Genomic DNA, 17,196 nt, shown 5'->3' with positions numbered 1-17,196 from the left:
AGCATAAGGTCTGGTCCCTATCTCCTTTCCACTCAAGACCCTTCCCTTTAGTGGATTAGTGCCCTGTCCCCCCATAACCCTCATCTTTTTTTCTCCCTCTCCTTTTAGTTGGCAGCCACATGCATCCCTGCAATGGGTCTGACCCATGCCAGAGCGCCTGTATCTCACCCTGAGAATTTATGCATTTCATATCTTTTCCCCTATGCACATTTTGCTTTTTAAGCTTACCTTAGTGGACTCACATTGTACTTGTCTTTTTGTGCTTGGCTTACTTTGCTTAGCATAATTTCCTCCAACTTGAAAGTGGGGTATTAAAGTCTCCAAATATTATTCAAGAACTGTTTATATCACCCTTAATTTTGTTTATTTTTATACTGCATATATTATCAGGTATAGTTGTTAGGAGTATATGTTAGCATAGTTTCTCTAGAGAAGCAAAACCAGTCACTCTTACATGTGTAGGTAATAGAAAGATACTTTTATCAAGAAAATGGTTCACACAATTGTAGAAGTGCTAAGTCCAAGCTGCTTCACGTTCATGGCTCAGATGGTAAGCTGGAGGCTTCTCCTGACTTGTGTAGCTGAAGGAGCTTATGAACTAGGAAGCAGGAAGACAACAGACTTGTGGATGCAAAGTTGAATGAATCCAAGGTCAGTAGATCCTCTGATCAGCAGGCAATATGGCAGGAGGTATATGAACCAGAAGTAGGATCCAGATCCAGCAGAAATAACAAGCTTTTCCAAAGAATTTGTTTAGAAAGGAGTAGGTCATACCATTGAGGATCATTTCTCCCAATAGTATCAAGGCTGTGTTCTGATCAAGGGACTTTATTGCGTTGTGTTAGATCACATCATGTGGGATTACTGCCAAACTACTGAGAACCCTGGCCAAGCCAAGTTGACATAAAACCTAATTATTACAGAGTATATATATTTATAACTATTATAGCCTCTTGATGGATTGACCCTTTCAATAATAATAGTAATTTACTCCTTTGAAAATTGTGACAATTTTTGTCTTATAATCTATTTTGGTTAATATTCATACAGTTCTCTTTTGGTTACTATTTCCTTCAAATATCCCTCTCCATTTTTTGTCAGTTTTAACCCATTTATGCCATTGAATCTAAAATTTAGTCCTTTATAGTCAGCATACAGTTGAATCATTTTTTTAAAATCTAATCTTCAAGAATTTATTGACATTTAAGGTAATTATTTATAAGGTAAGATTCATTATATAATTTTGTTATTTGTTCTCTGTATATTTTGTTTTGGGTATAATAGTGTCCCCAATTTAGGCATACTTAGAACCTCAGAGTGTGACCGATTTGGAAAAAGATCATTACATATGTAGTTAATTAAGAATTTGGATGAGAATATATTGTATTAAATGGATCCCACTCCAATGACCTGTGTCCTTATAAGCATAATAAAGAGACACAGAGAAAAAAAGGCCACATGAATGAGACTGATAATGGAATATTCATTTATAAGCAAGGAAGAGGAAAGAAAAAAGTATTTACTAGAACCCCACAGAAACCAGGGTCCTGCCAATATCTTGATTTGGGGATTCTAGCCCCCAGAATTATGAAAGAATACATTTCTCTCCCTCATGCTCTCGCTCTCATAATTTGTTATGGTAGTCCTAGGAAACTAATGTATGTCATGATGTTTTTGTGCCTCCATTCCTCTATTGCTACCTTTAAATTTTTAAAGAGTATTATTTTGATTACTTTCTGGTTTCCTTTTAGTATATTTTAACTTTTTTCTTAGTAGTTACCCTGAGGATTGCAATTAACATCTTGAACTTATAATAATTAAGTTTGGATTAATACCAAATTATAGTAATCAAATTTGGATTAATACTAACTTAAGTGGAATAATACCCGAAACTGTGCATACACAGCTTGGTTTCCCATCATGCTTCTATTGTCATATTAAATATTCATTTGCCCCATAACAGATTTATAATTTTTGTTTTATGTACTTGTCTCTAAATCATATAGGATTAAAAGAGTAAACAAACCAAAAGTACAATAATATTGCCTCTAATATTCTCCAATGTAGTTACCTTTAGTTGGGGTTTTCATTCACATGACTTGAAGTTATTGTCTCACTGCCATTGAGTCAATTCTGACTTATAGTGACAGAGTAGAACTGCCCCTGTGGGGTTCTGAGATTGTGATTCTTTACAGGAGGAGAAAGTCTCATCTTTCTAGAGAAGCTAGTGGCTTTGAACAGCTGACCTTTTGGTTATCAGCTCAATGCATCCACTACTACATCACCAGGACTCCTTTTGTCCCTTTATTTCATCCGGAAGCTAGCAGATCAGCTAAACAAGACATGTTTAGCGACAAAACTCCTCGATTTGTGTTTATCTGGAAAGCATCTGACGGAGATTTTGCAGATATAGAATTTGGGGTTGGGAGGTTTTTGTTTTTGGTTCAGCACTTTAAGTATATTTTAAGTGGTGCTGGAAAAATTGATATCTACCTTCAGAAAAATGAAGCAAGACCCTTACCTCACTCCATGCACAAGAATAAACTCAAGATTGATCACAGACCCTGATGTAAAACATCAAATTATTGGGGTCATAAATGAAGGAATTAGGACAAGCCCGAGGATTTTGGCCCAGGGAATACATAGTCTATCAGAAATAGGGAAGGGCACAAATACAGAGAAGGCACAAATTGACAAGTGGGAAATACTGAAGATAAAACACTTATGTGCATTGCAATAATTCACTGAGAGAGTAAAAGAGAGCCCACAGACTGGGAAAACATCTTAAGCAATGACATCAGGCAAAGGCCTTATTACTAAAATCTATAGTACTTTGTGAGCTTACAAAAAGAAAACAAAACTAATTGCTCACTGAGCAGGTGGGCAAAGGACCTAAAAAGAAGTTTCACAAGGGCAGAAATCCAAATTGCCAATAAGTATATGAAAAAATGTTCCCAATTATTAGCCATAAGAAAAATGCCAATTATAACAATGAGATACCACCTAAAGCCCTCAAAGATGGCCCAATTCAAAATATCAGAAGGTAACAAGTGTTGGGGTGGGGGGAGGATGAGATAGGAACTCTCATCCACTGCTGGTAGACCTGTAGGTATGTACAGCCACTATGGAAATTTATTTGGTGATATCTAAAATAGATGGAAATTGAGCTACCATATGACCCAGCATTTCCCTACTGGGCATATACCCAGAAGAGGCAAGAAACAAATCATGGGCAGACATCTGTGCGCCAATGTTCATCATGGCACAGTTCAGAATTGAAAGGAGTTGGAAACGACTCAAATTTCCATCAACGGATGAATGGGTTAAAAAACTGTGGTACATACATACAATGATGTACTACGCATCACTAAAAAGCAATGATGAATGCATGAAGCACATTGCTGCATGGGAAGAACTGGAGGAAATTATGCTAAGCAGAATAAGCCAAGCACAAAAGGACAAGTACTATATGAGTCTGCTAAGGTAAGCTTAAAAATGCAAAAGGGGCATAGGGAAAAAAACTACTGTATACATACATTCCTGGGGTGATGTCCAGGTACTATGGCAGTGGCCAAACCAATCCAGGGATATATATGGCAGTCAATTAAAAAGGGGGTGGGGGTGGGAAGAAGAGGGAAAAAGACATGGTTAGCACAGGGGGAAAGGGCACTAACCCATCCAAGGGGAGGTTGTTGTTTATATCTCCACAGAAGAGAGGTAGAGGGACCAGACTTCAACCCAGTGTGACATGACAAGACATGAATGCCACATATTGGCATGAAGCAGAGAACCAAAATAGAAGTTTATGGGGCCGGCACCAACTCCAACTAAATGGACAACCCCAGTTCCCCCAGAGGACAATATTGAAGCTATAGCTCAGGGAGAGGGGCACATCTGATCAGAGCACACAGAAACAAATGAAGAGGGAAGGAGAGAGTGGAACACATCCTGGTCCATCAAGCCCAGAGGAGAGGACCATAGGGCTGGCCCCACTATGAGACAAGATGTCCCTCATGGACCTATATCACTATGAAGGAAAACATTGGAGGCACAGTGCGGGAATTGTGCCCAAGTCTGACCCCACTACACAGGGTGAAACTCTAAGGGGGTGCAACAGAGCAGCAAGAGGAGCAAAGCAATGAAGTCCCCTTTGGGGCCAGGATATGGCACCCCATCAGACTTGACTGGATAACACTCAGAAAGATCAACAGACAGACATGGAACTACTTATAGGCTTTTCTTTTCTTTTTTTTCATTGTTGTTGTTGTTGTTGTTGTTTTTGTTGTTCTGCCTTGTTTTTGTGCTTATTAGTGTCTCTGCATGTCTATATAGATAAGATAGGCAAGATAAACAATCCAGAGGAGACAACAACAGGACTTACAGTTCCGGGGAGCATGGGAGAAGGGGAGGCAGGGGAAAGGAAGTGGGTGTTAACAAACCCGGGGACAAGGGAACAACACATGATCTAAAACTGATGGCAAGAAGGCCATATGATGCCTGGTAACCCTAATGAGCACAGGAGATGATAGTGGGAGAAGAGGAAAGGAAAAGGAAATAGTGGAAAGAATTAGGAGGCAAAGGGCATTTATAGAAGTCTAAATACAGACATGTACATATGTAAATCTATTTCTATATAATGATAAGGAAATAAATTTATGTATATATATATATTTATATGTTAAGTATTAAGGTAGCAGATGGGTATTGGGCCTCTACTCAAATCCCATCTCAACACAAGAACACTTTGTTCTAATAACCTGGTCATTCCATTATGCTCAGCTTCCCGACACGATCACTAAAGACAAAATGAGTGCATAAACAAATGTGGAGAAGAAAGCTGATGGTGCCTGGTTATCAAAAGATAAAATATCTAGTGTCTTAAAAGATTAAAGATAAATAAGCAGCCATCTAACTGAGAAGCAACGAAGCCCACATGGAAGAAGTACACCAGTCTGTGTGATCATAAGGTGTTGATGGAATCAGGTATCAGTCATCAAAACCGAAAATAAAAATCATATTAATGAGAATAAGGGGGAGTACGGAGTAGAGAACCCATCTGTAGACAATTAAACATCCCCTTATAGAAGGGTCACAAGGAAAAGACAAGCCAGTCAGGGAGCAGTATGAGACATACAACTTTCCCCTAGTTCTTCAATGCTTCCTCAGCCTCCGATATCATGACCCCAATTCTATCATACAAATCTGGCTAGACCAGAGCATGTACATGGGTACAGATAAGAGCTGGAAACACAGAGAATCCAGGAGAGATAAACCCCTGATGGCCAAAAATGATAGTAGTAATACCAGGAGAGTAAGGGGAAGGAGGGGGAAGAAAGGGAGAACTGATCACAATGATCTACATATATCCCCCTCTCAGGGTGACGGGCAACAGAAAAGTGGGTGAAAGGAGACATCAATCAGTGTAAGATATGAAGAAATAATAATAATATATAAATTATCAAGGGTAAATGAGGAATGGAGGGGAAAATGAGGAGCTGATATCAAGGGCACATGTAGAAAAAAGTGTTTTAAAAATGATGATGGTAACAAATGTACAAATGTGCTTGACACAATGCATGTATGTATGGATTGTGATCAGAGCTTTATGAGCCCCCAATAAAATGATTTTTTTAAAAGAAGAAATTAAACAAATGAACAAAAAGTAAATCTACATAGGAGTACTATTAGTTGGAATCAACTTAATGTCAGTAGGTTTGGATTTTTTGTTTGTTGCTTCTTATTAAAAAATATAAGAAAACATGAGTGTGTTTCTCCACTTTTGTACACAGAAAGTAGTATTCTACAAGGATCAATCTATAACTCCCTCCCACAGGGACAAACAGTGGGAAAGTAGGTTAGGGGTGACAGAGGATGATGTAAGATAAGAAAATAATAAGCTATAACTTATCAATAGTTCATGAGGAAAGGTGGAGGGAGAGAGGGGAAAGAAATGGGGAGCAGATATCAGGGGCTCAAGTGGGAAGAGAATGCTTTGAAATTGATGATAATGGCATATGTGCAAATGTGCTTCACACAGTGGATAAATGTATGCACTGTGATGAGATGTAGCAGCCTCTAATAAATTATTTCATAAAAAATTGTTCTTTAGCTTGCTTGTTTCAATTAATATACCCTAGAGATCATTTATGTCAGTATATGAAGATGAGCTTCATTCTTACTTTTAACTCTTTATTACTCTGTTGTGTGAATGTACTGTTTCTTTCCTTTTTTTCCACTTTATATGTAATGCTACAATAAATGTCAATTTGCATTTTTCTAGTATGACTTCAGGAGAGATTCTGAGTGCTGAGATAACTGTATATGCTGTTGTTGAGTGCCATCCAGTCAGTTCTAACTCATAGTAACCTTATGTCAACAGAACGAATTACCACCAATCCTGTGCCATCCTCACAATTGTTCTTATGTATGAGCCCATTGATGCAGCTACTTGGTCAATTAATCTTGTCAAAAGTCTTCCTCTTTTATGCTGCTCCACTACTTTACCAAACATGATATCCTTCTCCAGAACTGGTTTCTCCTGACAACATGTCCAAAGTAGATTAGACAAATTCTTGCCATCCTTGTCTCTAAGGAGCACTTTAAAAGTACTTCTTCCAAGACAAATCTGTTTGTCCTTTTGACAGTCCATGATACTTTCAATATGTTTCATTAGCACAATAATTCAAATGCATTGATTGTTCTTTAGTCTTCCTTATTCATTATCCTACTTTCCTATACATGTGAGGCAATTGAAAATACCCATGTCAAGAATCAAAATCCAGGAGAAAATCATCAGGGAAGAGAGTGGAATGCAATCAGTTCAGAGATCAACCCAATAGCTTAATGAACCAAGTACTACTTAAGAGGATGCTTAATTCCTGAGCAAGTGTGTACTCAATGCACTTCACCTCCAAATCCCTCACACACCCTACTTAGCCCTCATTTGGTAGGCACTCCTTGGTGAGCGAATGCCTGGTATACATGCATCCCTGGATTAAGGAACACCACTTGGCTGATGAAGGCTCTGGCTGGTGAATGTGCCAGCAGGCTGCTACTACTCTAATAGCTTGTGTGAGCCATATGCCCTGAGCTTGGGAAGCTCCAGTAACTGCCCAGCATCCCAGCAGAAGTGCCGGCTGACTCGAATACTCTATTCCCCTCAAGACCCTAGTCAGCACCCCCAATTAGACCACCTCAGGCCATACAGAGGAATAGTCTGTCCTCTGAGAAGGCTCTGGCTTCCTCTGCCTCCTGGGCTACCAGGCACAGAGAAGGACATCATCTGAACAGAGTGAAACCAAGCTCCCTCCAACCTGGGTCACCTAAGTTCTACATCTGTAAGAGAGCCAACTACAATTAGCTTCACTCTTCCATTCTCTTAGCTCCCATAACCATCTAGCCCCAACCCCCTCACCTATAGCCCAACCTGGTCTAAACAACCTAAAGTTCAGAGCCACTCACTCCTAGGCACTGTTCCCCATTGCTCCAATGATGTCTGCTCTGAAGAGTCTTGAGCTCTCTCAGAAAAGAGTTTAGACACCACACACACACACACACACACACACACACACAAAGATCTCCCCCCCACCCTTTCCTTTCCCTCTCCTTCTTAATCAGTACTATCCCATCTTTTGGTATTCCTAACAAAAGCATTTTTCTTCGCCACTTCTACAACCCTCAAATTAGCAATACTCCCAGTTCCCAGCTAACACCTCATTTAGAGGACCACAGACTGTTCAGAGATATAGTCCTGAGACCATTCATTCTCTGCCCTTCTCCCCCTGGAACTTCCCAATAAAAGCTTCACAAGCCTGCTACCCCCTCGCTGATCATTTTTGGAGATCACTGCTGCTTGGAACGTGTAAGCCTTTCAGTCTCCACACCCATTTAGTTGGGAAAACCCTGAGTAACTTCTTCATAACCTTGCATTTCACTCAACCTCCTTGCCTCAAGGTCACTGTAGAATAGAAACATATTCCAGCCACTTCGAACTAATAAATCAGCTTTTTTTTAGTAACTATGCAGGCAAGAAGTGTAAAATGTTGAAGGGGAAAAACACCTGTCAACCAAGAATATTGTATCCAGCAAAATTACCATTCAAATATGAAGGAGAAAGAAATGATTTCCAGAAAGGATAAATTAATGTCCAAAAACAAGATCTCCACTACAAAAAAATACATGAATTGGAGTGCTATGACCAAAACAATCAACAACAGCAGCACAGAAACCTGAGACTAACATACAAGATGATTTCTCAAAAAAACCAATACACTCAAAGCAATATCCAGAACAACATAGTACAGGAAGAACAAAGAAATGAATCACAGCACACACACTCACAAATACAAATCAAAATGACAATAACAAACCTATCAATAATCTTGCTGAACATTTATTAACTAAATGCACCAGTAAGGAAACAGAAAGTAGTAGTCTGGATAAGAAAAGAAGACCCATCAATAGGCTGCTTACATACACTAGGTAGTGAATGGTCTTCAGGCCGGTGTTCAAGCACTCTCTCAATACAAGAACACTTTGTTCTAACATCATGGCATTCTGTGATGCTCGCCCTCCTGGCACAATCACTGAAGGCAAAATGGGTGCATAAGCAAGTGTGGTGAAGGAAATGAGTGGTGCCTGGCTATCAAAAGATACAGTGTCTGGGGTCTTAAATGCTTGATGCTAAACAAGCAGGCATCAACAAGCCCACATGGAAGAAGGACACTAACCTGTGTGATCATGAGGTGTCGATGGGATTGGGTAACAGGCACCAGAAGACCCAAAATAATCAAACAAACAAACGAAAATAACAAAACAAAAACATTGTTGAGAACGAGAGGGGTCAGAACAGAAACCCCAAACCCATCTGTAGATAATGGGACATGATCTCAAAGAGGGGTCACAAGGAAGGGATGAGTCAACCAGGGCACAGTATAGCACTGATGAAACACACAATATTCCTCTGTTTTCTCAAGGCTTTCTCACCCCCCACTATCATGACCCCAGTCCGGCCTTTCACTTCGGCTAGACTGGAGCATATGCACAAGTACAGATAAAAAAGAGCTCATGACACAAGAAATACAGAAACAGGAAGGGGAGTAGCAATATCAAGAGGGAAGGGGGAAGGTGGGAGAGGAGAGGAGGGGAGGAAAAGAGAACCGATCGCAATGATCGACACACATAACCCGTCTCCCCCTCCCAAGGGGGACGAACAACAGAAACCATAGGGCAATGGAGACAGCAATCAGTGTAAGATATGAAAAAAACAGGAGAAAATTAAACCAAACCTTAACACATCTTCAACAACTAGAACAAAGAAAATTACATAAACCCTCCAATAACAGAAGGAAAGAAATCATAAGGATCACAGCAGAAATAAATGAACTATATATTTTTTAAAACCCAGCAATATAATAAGTTAATTCGTCAAAAGGATTACAACAAAATTGACAGACCACTAGCAAACTTAACAAAGGAATAGAAAGAAAAGATGCAAATACCTAGAATAGGAGATCAAAAGGGTGTCATCGCAACAGATCTATAGTAGTATCCCAGCATACTACTATGAAAGACTGTACTCTAACAAGTTTGATAATCTAGAATAAATGTACAAATGTATAGACATACATCATCCACTCAAATTAATGCAGACAGGTGTAAAAACCCAACAGATCCATAACAAAGAAGAAATAGAGAAAATCAGTAAGAAACTTGCAACCAAGAAAAGCCCACGACCAGATAGCTTCTCAAGGGAATTCTACCAAATTGTCAGTGAAGATCTGTCACCACTACTACACAAACGATTCCAGAATATAGAAAAGGACAACAAACTCTCAACTCATGCTACGAAACAAGCTTAATTAACTATGATACTATAACCAAGCAAAGGCCCACAAAGACAGAAAACTACATACCGATATCCCACATGAAAATAGACACAAAAATCCTTAACAAAATTGTGGCCAATAGAACCCAGCAACATATTGAAAAAGAAAATGCCATGGCTTGGGTCAGGCACACCTTAGTTCTCAACGTAACGTTCTTGCTTTTCAACACTCTCAACAGGTCTTGTTCAACAGATTTACCCAATGCCATGCATTGTTTGAACTCTTTACTGCCGCTTCCATTAGCATTGCTTCTATTTCCAAGGAAGATGAAATCCTTGATGACGACTTCAATATTTTCTCTGTTTACCATGATGTTACCTGTTTGTCCAGTTGTGACATCCTAGTAATTATATAATATATAATATATCATTATAGATATCATTCATATATTACTTAAATCAATAAATATTTATTTTTACTAGCTATGAAAAAAATGTACCTTCAGAGAGGGTATATCAATTTATTCTCACCAGCAATGTGTGAACTTAATATTCCCACAGAGCTAGTTTTTACTAAATTGACAATTCTGGCCTTTATGCCATGGGCTTCACCTTTTTCACCACTCATGCTACAGGAATTTACCTGGTCTTAGATCTTATTATTGTCCTTATTACACACGTGTGCTTCAAACAAAGGAGTTGTCTAGCAGTAGTGAAGACTCTTAGGTGGCAAATCTTGACTTGCTATGAGCCTCTTCTTAGGTAGAGTAGAGTTGAAGAAGGTTGTGAAACACATTAAACACCCCTGGCATCCTGATTGCAAAGGATTCCACACCCTCTGCTGCCTACACAAGCCATGTGATCTATTCAGAATACACAAGGCAAAATGAAATATTAAACATGAATTTTAATGCTTACTCTAAGTATTTATTTTCTGATTGTCATTTCTGACTTTCAAACAAACTTAGAAGACCCCAAAAGACAAGAACACCATTTTGTTAGTTTTGTTTTTTTTTTCTTTCAGATTTTTCCATGTGGGACTTGCTTTCCTTCCATTCTCTGATTCATCATATATTTTCTTGAATCTCTTGCTAGCTTGTGGCAGGTCAACAGGCTTGAGAACTGCAATAATGAATTCCATAAGCCCAAAGAAGATGCCTTACAAAATATCAAAATACACCTTTATCAACATGTAGTAGAAAAGGTTCATAATCATTGCGCCCCATCTGATCCCACCACACCAAGGCAAAACACTAAGGGCGTGCAACATAACAGCAAGGGAAACAGAGCAACAAAGTCCCCAGGGAATACCAAAAATAGACTTTGGGGTCAGGGTTTGGTACCCCATCAGACTCCACGGGAAAACACTCCTAAAGGCCAACAAACAGTCCTTGAACTAGCTACAGGCTTTTCTTTTTGGTCCCTGGCTTTTTGTTGTTGTTGTTTTGTTTTCTTTTATTGCTTGGTTTTGCTCTGCCTTGTTTTTGTGCATGTTATTATCTCTGCAGGTCTGTCTAAAAAAAAATAGGCTGGATGAACAATCTGGAGGAGAAAACAACGGGAACTATGGTTTCGGGGGACATGGGAGATGGGGGAAGTGAGGGTAAAGGAAGTGGTGTTAACGAACCCAGGGACAAGGGAACAACTTTTCCAAATTGGGGGTGAGAAGGGTGTAGGAGGCCTGGTAGGGCATGACCAAGGGTAATGTAACAAAGGGGAATTATTGAAACCCAAATGAAGGCTGAGCATGAGAGTGGGACAAGAGCAAAGTCAAAGGAAATGGAGGGAAAAACTAGGAGGCAAAGGGCATTTATAGAGGTCTAAATAAAGGTATATACATATATAAATATATTTATATATGAGGATGGGGAAATAGATCTATGTGCATAACATATTGATAAGTTTAGTATTAAGGTAGCGGATGAACATTGGGCCTCCACTCAAGTACTCACTCCCTCAATGCAAGAATACTTTGTTTTATTAAACTTGCATTCCTTGATGCTCATCTTCCCAACATGATTGTTGAAGACAAAGCAGATGCATAAGCAAAAGGTGAGGATACCTGGCTATCAGAAGATATAGCATCTAGGCTCTTAAAGACTTGAAGGCAAACAAGTGGGCATCTAGCTCAGAAGCAACAAAGCCCACATGGAGGAAGCACACCAGCCTTTGTTATCACGAGGTGCCAAAGAGAACAGTGCCTGCATCAAAGAACAAAAATATCATATTGTGTGCGCACCTCCCCAATATGATCGCTGAAGACAAATGGGTGCCGAAGCAAATGTGGTGAACAAAGCTGATGGTGCCCAACTATCAAAAGGTATATCTGGGGTCTTAAAGCCTTAAAGGTAAAGAAGTGGCCATCTAGCTGAGAAGCAACAAAGCCCACATAGAAGAAGCACAGCAGCCTGTGTGATCATGAGGTGTCAATGAGATCAGGTACCAGGCATCAAAGAACAAGAAATCATATCATTGTGAATGAGGGGGACCCACAGCCCATTTGTAGGCAACTGAATACCCCCTTACAGAAGGGTCAAGGGGAGGAGATGAGCCAGTCAGGGTGCAGTGTAGCAATGATGAAACATACAACTTTCCTCTAGTTCCTAAATGCTACCTCCCCCCCCCCCACTATCATGATCCCAATTCTACCCTACAAATCCAGCTAGACCAAAGGATGTACACTGTTACAGATAGGAACTGGAAACACAGGGAATCAAGGACAGATGATCCCTTCAAGACTAGTGCTGAGAGTGGCGATGCCAGGAGGATAGAGGGAGGGTGGGTTTGAAAAGGGGAACTGATTACATATAACCTCCTCCCTGGGGGGTGGACAATAGAAAAGCGGTTGAAGGGATATGTCAGATAGTGTAAGATATGACACAATAATGATTTATAAATTTTAAAGGGTTCATGAGGGAGGGGAAAGTGGGGAGGAAGGGGGAAAATGAAGAGCTGATGACAAGGGCTTAGGTGGAGAGCAAATGTTTTGAGAATAATGAGGGCAATGTATGTACAAATGTGCTTTACACAATTGATGCATGTATGGATTATGCTAAGAGTTTTATGAGCCCCCAATAAAATGATTTTTAAAATGTTCACTATCAATATTCTCAGACTCTCTTCTAAAACTCGTCTCATAGGGAGGAAAGGATACAACACAGAAGCAAGGTGAAAGGAAATACCCAGGATGATGTGAAGGGAGATCCCAGGGTAACTGCTGGCCACTAAGAAGGAGTAGACGATAACTAAGCTAGACTGGTTAGAGGCTTCAAGAAAGACATTTTTAGATGCTGAATACCTCTGATATATAGAAATCAGATTTAGAAAACTAATAAAGAATTTAAGGCTGATTCCCCACTAAGTAAATATTTAAAAGAAATTATTTTTATTATAATATTTTAAACCAACAGTCCTGCACTCAGCCAAGTTGTCAACGACGTGTAAGGATGGAAAATAGACACTTTCAAACAAGCAAAGTATCTAAAACATTTCATTGTGATTTCAGTGAAAGTTTACACAGCAAGTTAGGTTTCCCAGTTTACTATTTCTATGCATATTTTAATGACATTATTTACATTTTCCACTCTGTATCAACATACTCTATTTTTTTTCTGGTTGTTCTGCTTAATTTCTTCTGGTTGCTCTGTTTACTTTAATCTAGTTCTCTCATCATCTTTGCTTAAGGTAAATGTTTACTATTGGTTGATATCGCTGATATTTTAAAGGAGCACAATATTCACGGTGGACTTGCTTATTTTATTTATTTTGCCAATAATTTACTTAGATGACAGTGCATTACTTACCTCAACTCTTAGTTTATCGAGGACGGTAACCGGAGCCCGCAGCCCGCTCCCGCCGCGTTCCCCTTCGCCTCGCGACGTGTAGCCAGCATGCGTGAGTGCATCTCCATCCATGTTGGCCAGGCCGGTGGCCAGCTCCGCAATGTTTGCTGGGAGCTCTACTGTCTGGAACACGGCATCCAACCCGATGGCCAGATGCCCAGTGACAAGACTATTGGGGGAGGGGATGACTCCTTCAGCACCTTCTTCAGTGAGACGCACGCTGGCAAGCGTGTGCCCAGGGCAGGGTTTGTAGACCCGGAGCCCACAGTCATTGAGGAAGTTCGCACTGGCACCACCGCCAGCTCTTCCACCCTGAGCAGCTCACCACGGGCAAGGCGGATGCTGCCAACAACGATGCCCGGGGGCACTACACCATCAGCAAGGAGACCATCGACCTGGTCCTGGACAGAATCCGCAAGCTGGCTGACGAGTACACAGGCCTCCAGGGCTTCTTGGTTTTCCACAGCTTCGGTGGGGGCACCGGTTCCGGGTTCACATCCCTGCTGATGGAACGCCTCTCGGTTGATTATGGCAAGAAGTCGAAGCTGGAGTTCTCCATCTACCCCGCCCCACAGGTGTCCACAGCTGTAGTTGAGCCCTACAACTCTATTCTTACCACCCACACCACCCTGGAGCACTCAGATTGTGCCTTCATGGTAGACAATGAGGCCATCTACGACATCTGTCGCAGGCAGGAACCTCGATATCGAGCGCCCAACCTACACCAACCTTAACCGCCTGATTAGCCAGATCGTGTCCTCCATCACTGCTTCCCTCAGATTTGATGGTGCCCTGAATGTAGATCTGACAGAATTCCAGACCAACCTGGTGCCCTTCCTCCGCATCCACTTCCCTCTGGCCACATACCCCCTGTCATCTCTGCTGAGAAAGCTTACCATGAACAGCTTTCTGTAGCAGAGATCACCAATGCTTGCTTTGAGCCAGCTAACCAGATGGTGAAATGTGACCCCCGCCATGGGAAATACATGGCCTGCTGCCTGTTGTACCGTGGTGACGTGGTTCCCAAAGATGTCAATGCTGCCATTGCCACCATCAAGACCAAGCTCAGCATACAGTTTGTGGATTGGTGTCCCACTGGCTTCAAGGTTGGCATTAATTACCAGCCTCCCACTGTGGTCCCTGGTGGAGACCTGGCCCAGGTGCAGAAGAGCTGTGTGCATGCTGAGCAACACGACAGCCATTGCTGAGTCCTGGGCTCGCCTGGACCACAAGTTTGACCTGATGTACGCCAAGCGTGCCTTTGTCCAGTGGTACGTGCGTGAGGGGATGAAGGAAGGAGAGTTCTCTGAGGCCCAGGAGGACATGGCTGCCCTGGAGAAGGACTATGAGGAGGTGGGGGTGGATTCTGTTGAAGGAGAGGGTGAGGAGGAAGGAGAGGAGTACTGATTCTTTTTGAACCTGCAGTATGTCAATACTCCAGCTTCTGTTAACTGACAGACAAAGCTTTCTGGATAGATTGTCTTCACCATCATCTCTGATTATGTCTTAATTTTCCATGTGTATCTATTAGTTTTTCCATCATGTCTCAAAAGTAAAAGTATTCTAAAAGAAAAAAAATTATTTAGATGAAAGCTAATGTGTTAGTCTGGGTACATTAGAGAAACAAATCCACAGAAACTCATATGTATAAGAGAGAGTTTTATATAAAGGGTAAGTGCACATCAAGAAAACATCCCAACTCAGTGCTGACCAAGCCAACAAGTCCAACATCAGACCATTTGTCTGACACTAATCGGCAAAGTCCTCCTCCAGCTAACAAAATACACGCAATGATGCCGACTGCAGGAGGAAAGCCTGATCAGTGGGCGTGTAAGCATCTCAGCGCTGACAGGGGTCTCCACACGATTGCGCCAGCACCCAGGGCTGCATCTGGGTAGGTCCATGCTGCTTCTCCTTGGGGATGTCTTGCAGGAAGTGAGCCTTGACAGCTGAAGCAGGGAACTGGCTAAGGCAGCTGTACCCTGGTCCGACAATCACAAAACAAGAGACCTGAGAACTAGAAAGGTGAGCCTCACTGAGCCATTTATCTCTCGGCCCTTCAATTAACCAACCCCACATGTGTTTATCAGCCAGGTTGGCACAATAAAATTTAACTATCTCAGGTAACTTCCAGGTGTGATTTCAGTACAAAACTTAAAGTGTATCTCAGGACAATTGTCTCAGGGATTCCTCTTGTCTCAACCAGTTCAATAAGCCTGGCTTTTTAAAGCAACTTAAGTTTCGTTCTATATCTTTCTCTCTACCCAGGACCATCTAATATGGCCTTAGAACATTTGGCAGTTGTGGCTGGTACCATCTAATTTTGGTCTAAGGAAGAAAAGAGCTACAGGAGGAAAAGAGTTGTGCCAGTAAGGAAGAGTATTCATGATACTTTATGGTTGTGCTGTGAGAAAAGCAATACTGCAAGCATCGAAAAGGATCTAACCAACATTATAATTATATTGGAAAAATGCAGGGGTAGGAAGGGTCCATGTATAATATGGGAGTAGGTGTTTCAATAGAGAATATCAACAACTTCAAAGTCAAGAAGCAGCATAACATTATGTTATTTAGAATACTAAGATAAACCAATTAAAAATCACTATAAAAGTTGAAAGTTCTTAACTGTAAAGAATGGGAAATTGTAGAAAAAGGACAAGACATCACTATTTTTCATAGCAATATGGATTGTTTTCCAAGGACTTCCATATCAATGTATCATGAACTGTGTAGCTTAAGACAAGTTAAATTCTCTCATGCCTGGTGGGGATTTATCAAGTGCATTGTAGCTGAGAAGAATTACTAAGAACCAAATGAAGGTTGAACATGATAGTGGGACAGGACGAAAGTAAAAGGAAAAAGAGGAAAGAATTAGGAGGCAAAAGACATTTATAGAGGTATAAATATAAGTGTGTGTATATATGTAAATATATTAATATATAATGATTGAGATATAGGTCTATGTATATATATTTATATATTAAATATTAAGTTAGCAGACAGACATTGGGCCTCTAATCAAGTCCTTCCTCAATGTAAGAACTCTGTTCTAATAACGTGGCATTCTGTGATGCTCACCTTTCCTACAAGATCGCTGAAGACAATATGGGTACATAAGCAATTATGGTGAAGAAAGCTGATTGTATATGGGTATTAGAAGATATAGCATCTGGGGTCTTAAAGGCTTGAAGTTAAACAAGTGGTCATCTAGCAAGGAAGCAACAAAGCCCACATGTAAGAAGCACATCAGCCTGTGAGATCACGAACTGTTGATGAGATCAGGTATCAGGCATCAGAAGATCCCAAACAATCATATTGATGACAAAGAGGAGGGCTGGTGTAGAGACCCAAAGCCCATCTGTAGACATTTGGATATCCCCTCACAATATGGTCACAGGAAGGATGAGCCAGCCTGGGTGGAGTATAGTGGCAATGAAACACACAATATTTCTCTAGTTCTTTAATGCATTTCCCCTCACTCCCACTATCATGACCCCAGTTCTATCTTACACATCTAGTTAGACCAGA

General features: G+C 40.8%; 1 pseudogene; it reads left to right on the top strand.

Annotated features, from left to right (window-relative positions):
• The first annotated feature begins 13,716 nt into the window (after nucleotides 1-13,716).
• On the top strand, nucleotides 13,717-15,075 carry LOC142433106 (tubulin alpha-1B chain-like; annotated as a pseudogene).
• The last annotated feature ends 2,121 nt before the right edge of the window (nucleotides 15,076-17,196 follow it).

The sequence above is a fragment of the Tenrec ecaudatus genome, chromosome X (assembly GCF_050624435.1).
Source record: "Tenrec ecaudatus isolate mTenEca1 chromosome X, mTenEca1.hap1, whole genome shotgun sequence".
Classification (NCBI taxonomy): Eukaryota; Metazoa; Chordata; class Mammalia; order Afrosoricida; family Tenrecidae; genus Tenrec; species Tenrec ecaudatus.
This window is presented reverse-complemented; position numbering and strand designations above follow the sequence as displayed.